This window comes from Salvelinus alpinus, chromosome 20 (assembly GCF_045679555.1).
Source record: "Salvelinus alpinus chromosome 20, SLU_Salpinus.1, whole genome shotgun sequence".
Classification (NCBI taxonomy): Eukaryota; Metazoa; Chordata; class Actinopteri; order Salmoniformes; family Salmonidae; genus Salvelinus; species Salvelinus alpinus.
The window spans coordinates 18,396,958-18,409,815 of NC_092105.1; the positions used below are offsets into that span (position 1 = coordinate 18,396,958).

Consider the following 12,858-nt stretch of genomic DNA (forward strand, 5'->3'; position numbering starts at 1 on the left):
GTCCTCCAAAGACATAGTTGGTGTCTTCTTTCTTGAAAGTTTGTAAAAAGTATATTCCCACCTTTGGGATGGCTTGCTGTAAAAATGAAATGTTGTGACTCATAAATTATTGTGTTCCCAATACCAATTAAGAATAGCCTAATAGCATCATACAAAGCTGCCAATCTGAAACTAAACCTTTAAATATCAGGGCTCATCTGTAAAAGAGACCTTGGTCTCTGTAAAAATTACATAAAAATATAATAATTTGAATGATGCAAAAAATGTCAAACTATCAGATATATATGTAGTGTTCTCTCATCAACCCTCATCGTATATTGAGTCGGCATCTGTGTGGGGGTTATGAACTCACTGACGGCGTGCGTCACTTGCGCCCTGCCCTATTCGGTGAAAGAGATGCGACAAGTGGATGGACTTAACTCAGGAGATCCGGTCCATCACGCAACCAATGTACACTACTGGGATGTTTGTTTGGTGCATAGACGTAGGTTTGGTGCGCCTTATTCACCTTCATATTCCATTTGCATTAACTCAGTCCCAACCCAGACCTTACCCTGTGCTCTGTCTCTGACCATTAGAAACACCGTTGTCATGTATAACTGTAATTTGCTAGGGTAAAAAATACCCCAAATAACGGTGGTTAAAGAAAACATAACATTCTATCTACTGTCTCAAAAATGCAACTACATCACATTGTCCTCGTTTATTTTGAGCCTGTGGTAAGTGTTAATTCTCTGATAATAACCCAGCCCACTGTAAGTTGGTTTTGTCAAGATCCTCACCAATCCTCACCAGGAGGCCAATAATTGAGCTGGGATAATGGTGGAATTGACTGAATATTCATCACACATGGAATGACTAAGACGTTTTCGTGATGGACACACACGAGTTTTCCCATTTCACGTTTCTCATTAAATGATAAACACTAAACGTTCAGTGTCCAATATGTTATGTGTATACATAACGGTGAAATTAGCTATTTTATGTGATTCACTGACTGATATTACAGCCCAAAAAATGGGTAATATTGTCACATACACCAGATAGGTGCAGTGAAATTGGTTGTTTTACAGGGTCAGTCATAGTAGTACGGCACCCCTATTACAGGGTCAGTCATAGTAGTACGGCGCCCCTATTACAGGGTCAGTCATAGTAGTACGGCGCCCCTATTACAGGGTCAGTCATAGTAGTACGGCACCCCTATTACAGGGTCAGTCATAGTATTACGGCACCCCTATTACAGGGTCAGTCATAGTAGTACGGCGCCCCTATTACAGGGTCAGTCATAGTATTACGGCACCCCTATTACAGGGTCAGTCATAGTAGTACGGCGCCCCTATTACAGGGTCAGTCATAGTAGTACGGCGCCCCTATTACAGGGTCAGTCATAGTAGTACGGCGCCCCTATTACAGGGTCAGTCATAGTAGTACGGCACCTCTATTACAGGGTCAGTCATAGTAGTACGGCGCCCCTATTACAGGGTCAGTCATAGTAGTACGGCACCTCTATTACAGGGTCAGTCATAGTAGTACGGCACCTCTATTACAGGGTCAGTCATAGTAGTACGGCGCCCCTATTACAGGGTCAGTCATAGTAGTACGGCGCCCCTATTACAGGGTCAGTCATAGTAGTACGGCACCCCTATTACAGGGTCAGTCATAGTAGTACGGCACCCCTATTACAGGGTCAGTCATAGTAGTACGGCGCCCCTATTACAGGGTCAGTCATAGTAGTACGGCGCCCCTATTACAGGGTCAGTCATAGTAGTACGGCGCCCCTATTACAGGGTCAGTCATAGTAGTACGGCGCCCCTATTACAGGGTCAGTCATAGTAGTACGGCGCCCCTATTACAGGGTCAGTCATAGTAGTACGGCGCCCCTATTACAGGGTCAGTCATAGTAGTACGGCGCCCCTATTACAGGGTCAGTCATAGTAGTACGGTGCCCCTATTACAGGGTCAGTCATAGTAGTACGGCGCCCCTATTACAGGGTCAGTCATAGTAGTACGGCGCCCCTATTACAGGGTCAGTCATAGTAGTACGGCACCCCTATTACAGGGTCAGTCATAGTAGTACGGCGCCCCTATTACAGGGTCAGTCATAGTAGTACGGCGCCCCTATTACAGGGTCAGTCATAGTAGTACGGCGCCCCTATTACAGGGTCAGTCATAGTAGTACGGCACCCCTATTACAGGGTCAGTCATAGTAGTACGGTGCCCCTATTACAGGGTCAGTCATAGTAGTACGGTGCCCCTATTACAGGGTCAGTCATAGTAGTACGGCGCCCCTATTACAGGGTCAGTCATAGTAGTACGGCGCCCCTATTACAGGGTCAGTCATAGTAGTACGGCGCCCCTATTACAGGGTCAGTCATAGTAGTACGGCGCCCCTATTGAAAATGTGGGTTAAGTGCCTTGCTCAACGTCACAACGACAGATGTTTAACCTTTTCGGCTCGGATATTCAAACCAGCGACCTTTTGATTACTGGCCCAAGGCGCTAACTGCTAGGCTACCTGCCGTGACTGGTCTTTTGTTGAAATACACTGCACTCTATGCCACAAAGACAAGGGGACCGTTGAATTATAGACACACAGGATTTGAATAATAATTAACCTATGGAAATCAAATCAAATCAAATGAGCAGTAGACAACAATGTGCAAATCACGTGTGCTGATTTCTCAAGAGGTCTGCTGAGAAAATGAAGCTTTTAATGGGCTACTTATTTCAATCCTTACATCGTCATTCCCTAATGAATCTTTGTGTTCTTCTCAATTAGATGATTCATGTTATTCCCTGATTAGAAAGTTATTGTTGTTAAACCAACTCTGTTCAATGCTCAGGCTGTGCTGACAAAATGAAGCTTTTAATGGGCAGCTACTTACTTCAACCCTTACATCATCATCCCCTAATAAGTATATTAGATCTATGTGTGGCTGCATACCTGAAGGCTGCACTAACCCATATCAGTGGAGATACTGCATGCCAACTTCGGTTGTCCCCAGTGATCCTCCCAAGGATTGGAATATCTATTGCTTCTGTCTGGTTGTTTTGATATTTATTGAGCACCACAATCAACTCATAGCCAAAGGAGGGTCTGTAATAATTAATTACATCATGAATTATCCAACACCCTCAAGAGTTCAACTGCAACTTTGCATGAATATTTGTGCAGAATTCACAGCATTCAAGGATAAAGTTGACATCAGCAGTTGATGTCAGCATTCCAAGGGTACAACTTTGCTCTCAGGAAATTAAGTTGTTAGTTTATATATGTTTATATATGGAATATATGTACATAGTTTCATATTTCTACCTCATCACTAGTAGCAGCAGTAGTAGTATGATTATTACAGTGTCTAGTATTATTAGTGTCTAGTATGAGAAACAGACGCCTCACAAGTCCTCAACTGGCAGCTTCATTAAATAGTACCCGCAAAACATCAGTCTCAACGTCAACAGTGAGGAGGCGACTCCGGGATGCTGGCCACACAGATGCCGACTCAATATACGATGAGGGTTGATGAGAGAACACTACATATATATCTGATAGTTTGACATTCTTTGCATCATTCACACTGCAGATGATAACCTTTTTTACATGCTGTAATTGTATTTCATGTAAGCAATGTATTGTATTTCTTACATGATTAGGGAAAACATTTGAAAACAGTACACCTCAAAGGGGAGCAGTGTGACGGTGAGTCCTGTTTTGTTGCTGGTGATCGTGGCTTGACATTTTTGGGGTTGGGGCGAAGAGGTGACCAGTAGGGAGTGACCAGTTTAGCCACTTCATTGCTCTCAGTCACGACTCCTTAGAAACTGTCAATTAAAAACACATGAACCGAATGACATTCATCCACTCCATAACAGCACACTAATGGTTTCCACACGGAGAGTGTTATCCACTGATTGAAGGAGGCACAATAGCCCCTCATACTTGATGAATAGATCTCCAAAGGTCCTCAGCATTGCTCGGTACCTCGGACTAAAAGCAGCAGATGATGTCACATGTCGTGCACCACTTCAGAGAGAGCACACTGGTATCTCACTAAAATAGGTGCAATTTTCACAACTAGGCTGTGTTGGAAGATCCGGTAGAGTCATGTGTACCAGTCTTTTTTGTGGTATACTTTGATGTGAAATAGTCTAACATGCCGCAAAGTGCATATTTTATACCTTAACTGGTTGATTAGAGGAATATTCTAAAAACTTTAGGTCACAATCTCAAAACATTTAGGATCCAGCATCCCAGAACGTCCTCCTATGCCCAGCAGGGTATAAACATATTATAGGAGTAGACATGGCACAAAGCATCTGTGCCTGACCATGGTTCTACATTGGCTCTCCCGCATGCCACAGAACTGTGTTAGCCAGCTGAAATAACACCTATATACTAGAATTTGATTAATCAATCACATGCGATCTAACGTCTAGTAGTTTGATATTACAGGAGTAAAATCGATTGTCTGTTCTTTCAGAGTGCTCTGTGATATCTGATTACCACTGAGATCTTGCTCAAGCATGGCCAGGGCTGGAAGTTATTATTATTAATTTAAGATAAGGAAAGGGCACAGGTTTCAGAGCATTGATGGCATTTTATTTTTCTAACTCAATCATAAATGACATTCAGCCTCTCTCCCTGTCTTCACTTCAATGAAAGGGGACAGAATTTACATCATAGTTCAGATTATTATCTGGATTTCCCAGGCAACCAACGCTCCCCTCTATCGCATAGAGAACTGATTATTTGTGTATAAAATTAACTCATCTCTATTGTTCAGTTCATTTGTCTGAAATAGACTGTGGATATCCCAGAGAGAAATCAGTTATTTCTAAAAGCCATCGTTTGAATGAGTCATTCAAGACTCCTTATACAATTACCACCTCCCATAGGGTTACAACCGCAGCAGGAAACAATAGGAATTAAAGTAATCTAAGAAATATAAATTTAATCTAAAAATAATCTATTAAAAGCACTTTCCTGAACGTCGTGAACTCTCTTAACTATATTACAATTATTTATATAATGTTGTCTTTGTGCCGCTCATTGTGCCGCAATGAGTTTTAGCACCACCGACAGCATCTGGTCCGACGGTCTAGCCGTATATGGAACCGCGAGTACATCTGTGCATTACGCCCTCATCCTCTCCCGTTTGAAAAATATTTCTCAACGGGGGCTACGGCCAGCTAAGGCACTCTTGCTTTGATCTGCTACGAAATAAACGTGACTACCGTCTGTTTATGGACATCGTGTATCATATATAGCTGAGTCCTGTCTACTTGCATTGCATTCAGTGATCAAAGGGGAATAGAACGTTCCCATAGGCATTTTTGGTCTATAGGCCTACTAACTATGTCCAACTTTGTTTGGTTTTAAACTAAATGGGAAAAAAGTATACTTTACATTTGACGTTCATTGCATGATAAACAAGCCGTGTGTAAACTTGTGCATATACCACCATCTACTGGTAACACGCCTGTACTTGGAAGGCATGTATGCCTATGAGATAAGACTTGTTGCTGGTCTGTGATTTTTCTGATCAAAAGTGGTTGGAATAATTTGCTTTAATCGATTGATTAACAAAAATAATTGTCTTCAAACACTAGGCACATGTGATGTTGGAATAACAATAACAAATCGGCATTGATTGAGGGGGATAGAGAATGCGGTGTTGAGAATACAAGTCCCATAAATCTTAGGTAGTTTATGGTTGGTAGAATAAGACCTTTCCGGGTTCCATAAAGACGCCTGATCATCACCAACATTAGGCTACTAGACATTTTATCCAAGGCGTTTAACAGTCAGTGGTAGGCTATTGGCCAGTGCATTGCTTCTTTCCATTGGTGATGGAAAACACCCGTTGCTTTGCCAACTGTTTCGCCGACTACAAAGGTAAGTTCCTCGTAGGTCAAGGCGTCGAATCGGTGGTACCCACGGCCAATGCCTTTTATAGAGAAGATTCTATACAAGGTGCCACTCGGATCCACTGACTGCGATGGTGGGCTATACGACGGACCCGCTGGGGTGGCATACAAGCTGTACCATGTCTCCGAATGTGCTTTGTTTTCCGACCATATGGATACTTATCTCAAAACCTCAAAGCAGATCATTGACGTGTCTGTTGGGTACGTGGATGGGGAGAAGGACACAAACATGCAGGCCTCCTTTCTCCTCGGCGGGGCGGACATCTATGCCGTTGCCGCGATGGTGTACAAAGCCCTGGGCTTGGCGGACTTCGTCAAGCCGCTTACCAAATTTCGGAACCTGTGGAAGATATGCTCACCCATCAATTTCTTGGAGTGCGGCTCTGACGAGCTGTTCGTGGGGCGGGCGGGGTACCTGTGCGCTGCCCTGGTTCTGAAACAGAAACTGGGGATAGAGGTGAGAGCCTGAGGGAACAGGGAAAATACCAATTACTAAAATCAAAAAATGTTTAGGGCTACTGACCAGGAGAAATATGACCTGAAAAATAATGTATCTCTACTGCCTCTCTTGGCTCCATATTCCCTGATCTCAAACATTACTTTAATGAAATAACACTTATCAAATCTAATTTCACACATTCTTAGCAAGGATCAGATCCAGGCCATTTGCCAGGCTATCATAGAGTCTGGTAAACAGTATGCCACAAGGAAGAGAAAACCCTTTCCTCTCATGTACTCCTACTATGGGACAAAGTATTTGGGTAAGTAGGCCTACATGTCTAGCCTACATGGTTGAGTGGCAGGAGGCGGGATTGCTAATGAGTTTATATTGTCATGAGGGCCTTAAATGACCTCTTTGTCATTTGTGTGACGCCTTTGCTCTTACCTGAAAGGACTAGATAGGTGAAAGCCCAGTAGCAGCCACAGTACCCAGACCCAGACCCACCACCTCAACAGAACACAGTATCCAGACCCACCGCCTCAACAGAACACAGTACCCAGACACAGACCCACCGCCTCAACAGAACACAGTACCCAGACCCACCGCCTCAACAGAACACAGTACCCAGACACAGACCCACCGCCTCAACAGAGCACAGTACCGAGACCCACCGCCTCAACAGAACACAGTACCCAGACCCACCGCCTCAACAGAACACAGTACCCAGACCCACCGCCTCAACAGAACACAGTACCCAGACACAGACCCACCGCCTCAACAGAACACAGTACCCAGACCCAGACCCACCGCCTCAACAGAACACAGTACCCAGACCCACTTCCTCAACAGAGCACAGTACCCAGACCCACCGCCTCAACAGAGCACAGTACCCAGACCGACCGCCTCAATAGAACACAGTACCCAGACCCAGCGCCTCAACAGAACACAGTACCCAGACCCACCGCCTCAACAGAACACAATACCCAGACCCACCGCCTCAACAGAACACAGTACCCAGACCCACCGCCTCAACAGAACACAGTACCCAGACCCACCGCCTCAACAGAACACAATACCCAGACCCACCGCCTCAACAGAACACAATACCCAGACCCACCGCCTCAACAGAGCACAGTACCCAGACCCACCGCCTCAACAGAACACAATACCCAGACCCACCGCATCAACAGAACACAATACCCAGACCCACCGCCTCAACAGAACACAATACCCAGACCCACCGCCTCAACAGAACACAGTACCCAGACCCACCGCCTCAACAGAACACAGTACCCAGACCCACCGCCTCAACAGAACACAATACCCAGACCCACTGCCTCAACAGAGCACAGTACCCAGACACAGACCCACCGCCTCAACAGAACACAGTACCGAGACCCACCGCCTCAACAGAACACAGTACCCAGACCCACTGCCTCAACAGAGCACAGTACCCAGACACAGACCCACCGCCTCAACAGAACACAGTACCGAGACCCACCGCCTCAACAGAATACAGTACCCAGACCCACCGCCTCAACAGAACACAGTACCCAGACCCACCGCCTCAACAGAACACAGTACCCAGACCCACCACCTCAACAGAACACAGTATCCAGACCCACCGCCTCAACAGAACACAGTACCCAGACCCAGACCCACCGCCTCAACAGAACACAGTACCCAGACCCACCGCCTCAACAGAGCACAGAACACAGTACCCAGATCCACCGCCTCAACAGAACACAGTACGCAGAACCACTGCCTCAACAGAGCACAGCACCCAGACCCACTTCCTCAACAGAGCACAGTACCCAGACCCACCGCCTCAACAGAACACAGTACCCAGACCCACCGCCTCAACAGAACACAGTACCCAGACCCACTTCCTCAACAGAACACAGTACCCAGAACCACTGTCAACAGAACACAGTACCCAGACCCACTGCCTCAATAGAACACAGTACCCAGAACCACTGCCTCAACAGAACACAGTACCCAGAACCACTGCCTCAATAGAACACAGTACCCAGACCCACTGCCTCAACAGAACACAGTACCCAGACCTGGACCCACCACCTCAATAGAACACACGTGTTCCATGTGTCCAGCATTTGACTGCAAGAGTCACAGGGTATTCTCTAATGGAATCAGAGAGGCTGTCTTTTTGAATGGATGCTGGCTATTGAATCATGTATGTGCTGCTTGTGTGTGTGTGGTGTGTGTGTGCACCTGTGTTTCTCTCCCCAGGTGCGGCCCATGGCCTGTCGTCGGTGCTGCAGATGCTGCTGTGTTACTAGGAGGTGCTGAATGGAGGGGACAGGGATCTGGTCTGGCAGAGTGTGGACTTCCTCATGAACCAGGAGCAGAACTGTAACTAGCCAGCCGAGCTGGGAGCCATGACAGAGAGGGAGAATGAGCTGGTGCACTGGTGCCATGGAGCCCCAGGTACACTTTCAATCTGGCTCTTAATTGATTGATGTCCTGATTTAGATAAGGTAAGTGGTTTCCCAGGTTTCCAATGTAATTGATGCTCATGCCTCTTCCCAGGTGTAGCCTACCTCTTTGCCAAAGCCTACCTGATCAATAGGAAGCCCCAGTACCTAGACACATGCATCCGCAGTGGGGAGCAGGTGTGGCAGAAGGGCCTGCTGAAGAAAGGTCCAGGGATCTGCCATGGGGTGGCAGGCAGTCCCTACGTCTTCATGTTACTGTACCGCCTCACAGGGAACTCCAAATACATCTACCGTGCTCAGAGGCATGGAGGCTCAGTTGGAGCCTCTCTCTCTTTCTCTGTCTCCTGTACTCTTCTAATATCTAATTTCTTTGTTTATCTCCCCTTATCTCACCCTTGATGAAAGTCCATAGCTTCTAGTGGCTTCCTCTCCTTGGTCTGCACTGATCTGAAAACACAGGCTGGGTTAAAGCAACGTAGTGGATTCCTTGCAGTGTAGTGCTTTCACCTGACGTGCTCTTTCACATCAGCGCATATGTGGAGATAGGACATGAGAAGAGGAAGCAACTTTTGACTATTGAGATGCAACCCCCTGTCCTGCCTCACCCTCACCAAAGATACTGTATATAATGACGAGATGATTTTGTCTCCACCCTAACAATGGGAGTCGTTGTCCCAAAGGTGGGAAGACAGTCGATATGCTTATCAGTCTGCTTATTAAGCTCAATGAGCCCATAGAAACACATTGAATAACACTGCGTGGACAGATGTTGACGGTAGTGGACCCACAAGCTTCGCCTCTTCCTCTGCCCTGACCCAAGTATCCTCTTTTCTCCCCACAGGTTTGCAGGTTTCCTGTTTACGGAAGAGTTCAAGGTGGGCTCCTGCTCAGTCACCAGTGTTTATAGTCTGTTTGAGGGCCTGTCTGGAACCGTTTGCTTCTTGGTTGACCTCCTTCAGCCCGACCAATCAGAGTTCCCACTCTTCAGTGTGTTTGTGTGATTAAGGCTACGGTTGAACAATGCATCCTTCCTTCCTCCTTACATTACAAGGATGGCTCACCACAGAATTAAAACTTGAACTGGTTATGTGATCACTGATTGTTCTTTTATTATTGTGAAGTGTTTATGTGATTCTTAGATGAACTGTGTTGTTAATATCTGAGGGTGAGGGTGTCGCTATCAACGTGGGACATTTCTCCCACAACATCTATGCTCTGCTGACATTGACGTTCTGCTTTATTTCCTGTCAGGTGAAAATACGAAGGCCTCCCTTTCAAATCAAATCAATTTTATTGGTCACATACATATGGCTAGCAGATGTTAATGCGAGTGTAGCAAAATGCTTGTGCTTCTAGTTCCAACAGTGCAGTAATATCTAACAAGTAATCTAACAAATTCACAACAACTACCTTATACACACAAATGTAAAGGGATGAATAAGAATATGTACATATAAATATATGGATGAGCAATGGCCGTATGGCAAAGGCAAGATGCAGTAAATGGTATAGAATGCAGTATATACAGTTGAAGTGGGAAGTTTACATACACCTTAGCCAAATACATTTAAACTCAGTTTTTCACAATTCCTGATATTTATTCCTAGTAAAAATTCCCTGTCTTAGGTCAGTTAGAATCTCCACTTTATTTTAAGAATGTGAAATGTCAGAATAATAGTAGAGGGAATGATTTATTTCAGCTTTCATTTCTTTCATCACATTCCCAGTGGGTCAGAAGTTTACAAACACTCAATTAGTATTTAGTAGCATTGCCTTTAAATTGTTTAACTTGGTTCAAATGTTTTGGGTAGCCTTCCACAAGCTGGGTGAATTTTGGCCCATTCCTCTTTTTTTAATTTTATTATTATTATTATTTTATTTTTTTTACCCCCTTTTCTCCCCAATTTTCGTGGTATCCAATCACTAGTAATTACTATCTTGTCTCATCGCTACAACTCCCGTACAGGCTCGGGAGAGACGAAGGTCGAAAGCCATGCGTCCTCCGAAGCACAACCCAACCAAGCCGCACTGCTTCTTAACACAGCGCGCCTCCAACCCGGAAGCCAGCCGCACCAATGTGTCGGAGGAAACACCGTGCACCTGGCCCCCTCGGTTAGCACGCACTGCGCCCGGCCCGCCACAGGAGTCGCTGGAGCGCGATGAGACAAGGATATCCCTACCGGCCAAACCCTCCCTAACCCGGACGACGCTAGGCCAATTGTGCGTCGCCCCACGGACCTCCCGGTCGCGGCCGGCTGCGACAGAGCCTGGGCGCGAACCCAGAGACTCTGGTGGCGCAGCTAGCGCTGCGATGCAGTGCCCTAGACCACTGCGCCACCCGGGAGGCCCCCGGCCCATTCCTCTTGACAGAGCTGGTGTAACTGAGTCAGGTTGTAGGCCTCCTTGCTCGCAAACACTTTTTCAGTTCTACCCACACATTTTCTATGGGATTGAGGTCAGGGCTTTGTGATGGCCCCTCCAATACCTTGACTTAGTTGTCCTTAAGCCATTTTGGCACAACTTTGGAAGTATGCTTGGGGTCATTGTCCATTTGGAAGACCCATTAGCGACCAAGCTTTAACTTCCTGACTGATGTCTTGAGATGTTGCTTCAATATATCCACATCATTTTCTTTCCTCATGATGCCATCTATTTTGTGAAATGCACCAGTCCCTCCTGCAGCAAAGCACCCCCACAACAAGATGCTGCCACCCCCGTTCTTCAGTTGGGATGGTGTTCTTCGGCTTGCAAGCCTCCCCCTTTTTCCTCCAAACATAACGATGGTCATTGTGGCCAAACAGTTCTATTTTTGTTTCATCAGACCAGAGGACATTTCTCCAAAAAGTACGATCTTTGTCCCCATGTGCAGTTGCAAACCGTAGTCTGGCTTTATGTGTTTTTAGGGAAGTGGATTCTTCCTTGCTGAGCGGCCTTTCAGGTTATGTCGATATAGGACTCGTTTTACTGTGGATATAGATACTTTTGTAACTGTTTCCTCCAGCATCTTCACAAGATCCTTTGCTGTTGTTCTGGGATTGATTTGCACTTTTCGCACCAAAGTATGTTCATCTCTAGGAGACAGAACGCGTCTCCTTCCTCAGCGGTATGATGGCTGCGTGGTCCCATGGTGTTTATACATGTGTACTATTGTTTGTACAGATGAACGTGGTACCTTCAGGCATTTGGAAATTGCTCCCAAGGATGAACCAGACTTGTGGAGGTCTCCATTTTTTTCTGAGTTCCTGGCTGATTTCTTTTGATTTTCCAATGATGTCAAGCAAAGAGGCACTGAGTTTGAAGGTAGGCCTTGAAATACATCCACAGGTACACCTCCAATTGAATCAAATGATGTCAATTAGCCTATCAGAAGCTTCTAAAGCCATGACATCATTTTCTGGAATTTTCCAAGCTGTTTAAAGGCAGTCAACTTAGTGTATGTAAACTTCTGACACACTGGAATTGTGCTATTAAGTGAAATAATCTGTCTGAACAATTGTTGGAAAAATTACTTGTGTCATGCACAAAGTAGATGTCCTAACCGACTTGTCAAAACTATAGTTTGTTAACAAGAAATGTGTGGAGTGGTTGAAAAACGAGTTTTAATGAATCCAACCTAAGTGTATGTAAACTTCCGACTTCAAATGTACATATGAGATGAGTAATGTAGGATATGAAAACATTATTAAAGTGGCGTTATTTAAAGTGACGAGTGATACCTTTATTACATTCATTTATTGAAGTGGTCAGAGATTTGAGTCTGTATGTTGGCAGCAGCCTCTCTATGGCTGTTTAACAGTCTGATGGCCTTGAGATAGAAGCTGTTTTACAGTCTCAGTACAGTCTCAGTATTTTTGGCCTTTCTGTGACATCGGGTGTTGTAGGTGTCCTGGAGGGCAGGTAGTTTGCCCCCAGTGATGCATTGTGCAGACCGCATTACCCTCTGGAGAGCCTTGCGGTTGAGGGCGGTGCAGTTGCAGTACCAGGCGGTGATACAGCCCGACAGGATGCTCTCGATCATCCTTTAGATGATAA

At 45.6% G+C, this 12,858-nt stretch overlaps 1 pseudogene; it reads left to right on the plus strand.

Moving 5' to 3' along the window:
• The first annotated feature begins 5,759 nt into the window (after positions 1 to 5,759).
• Positions 5,760 to 11,177, plus strand: LOC139546412 (lanC-like protein 3; annotated as a pseudogene).
• The last annotated feature ends 1,681 nt before the right edge of the window (positions 11,178 to 12,858 follow it).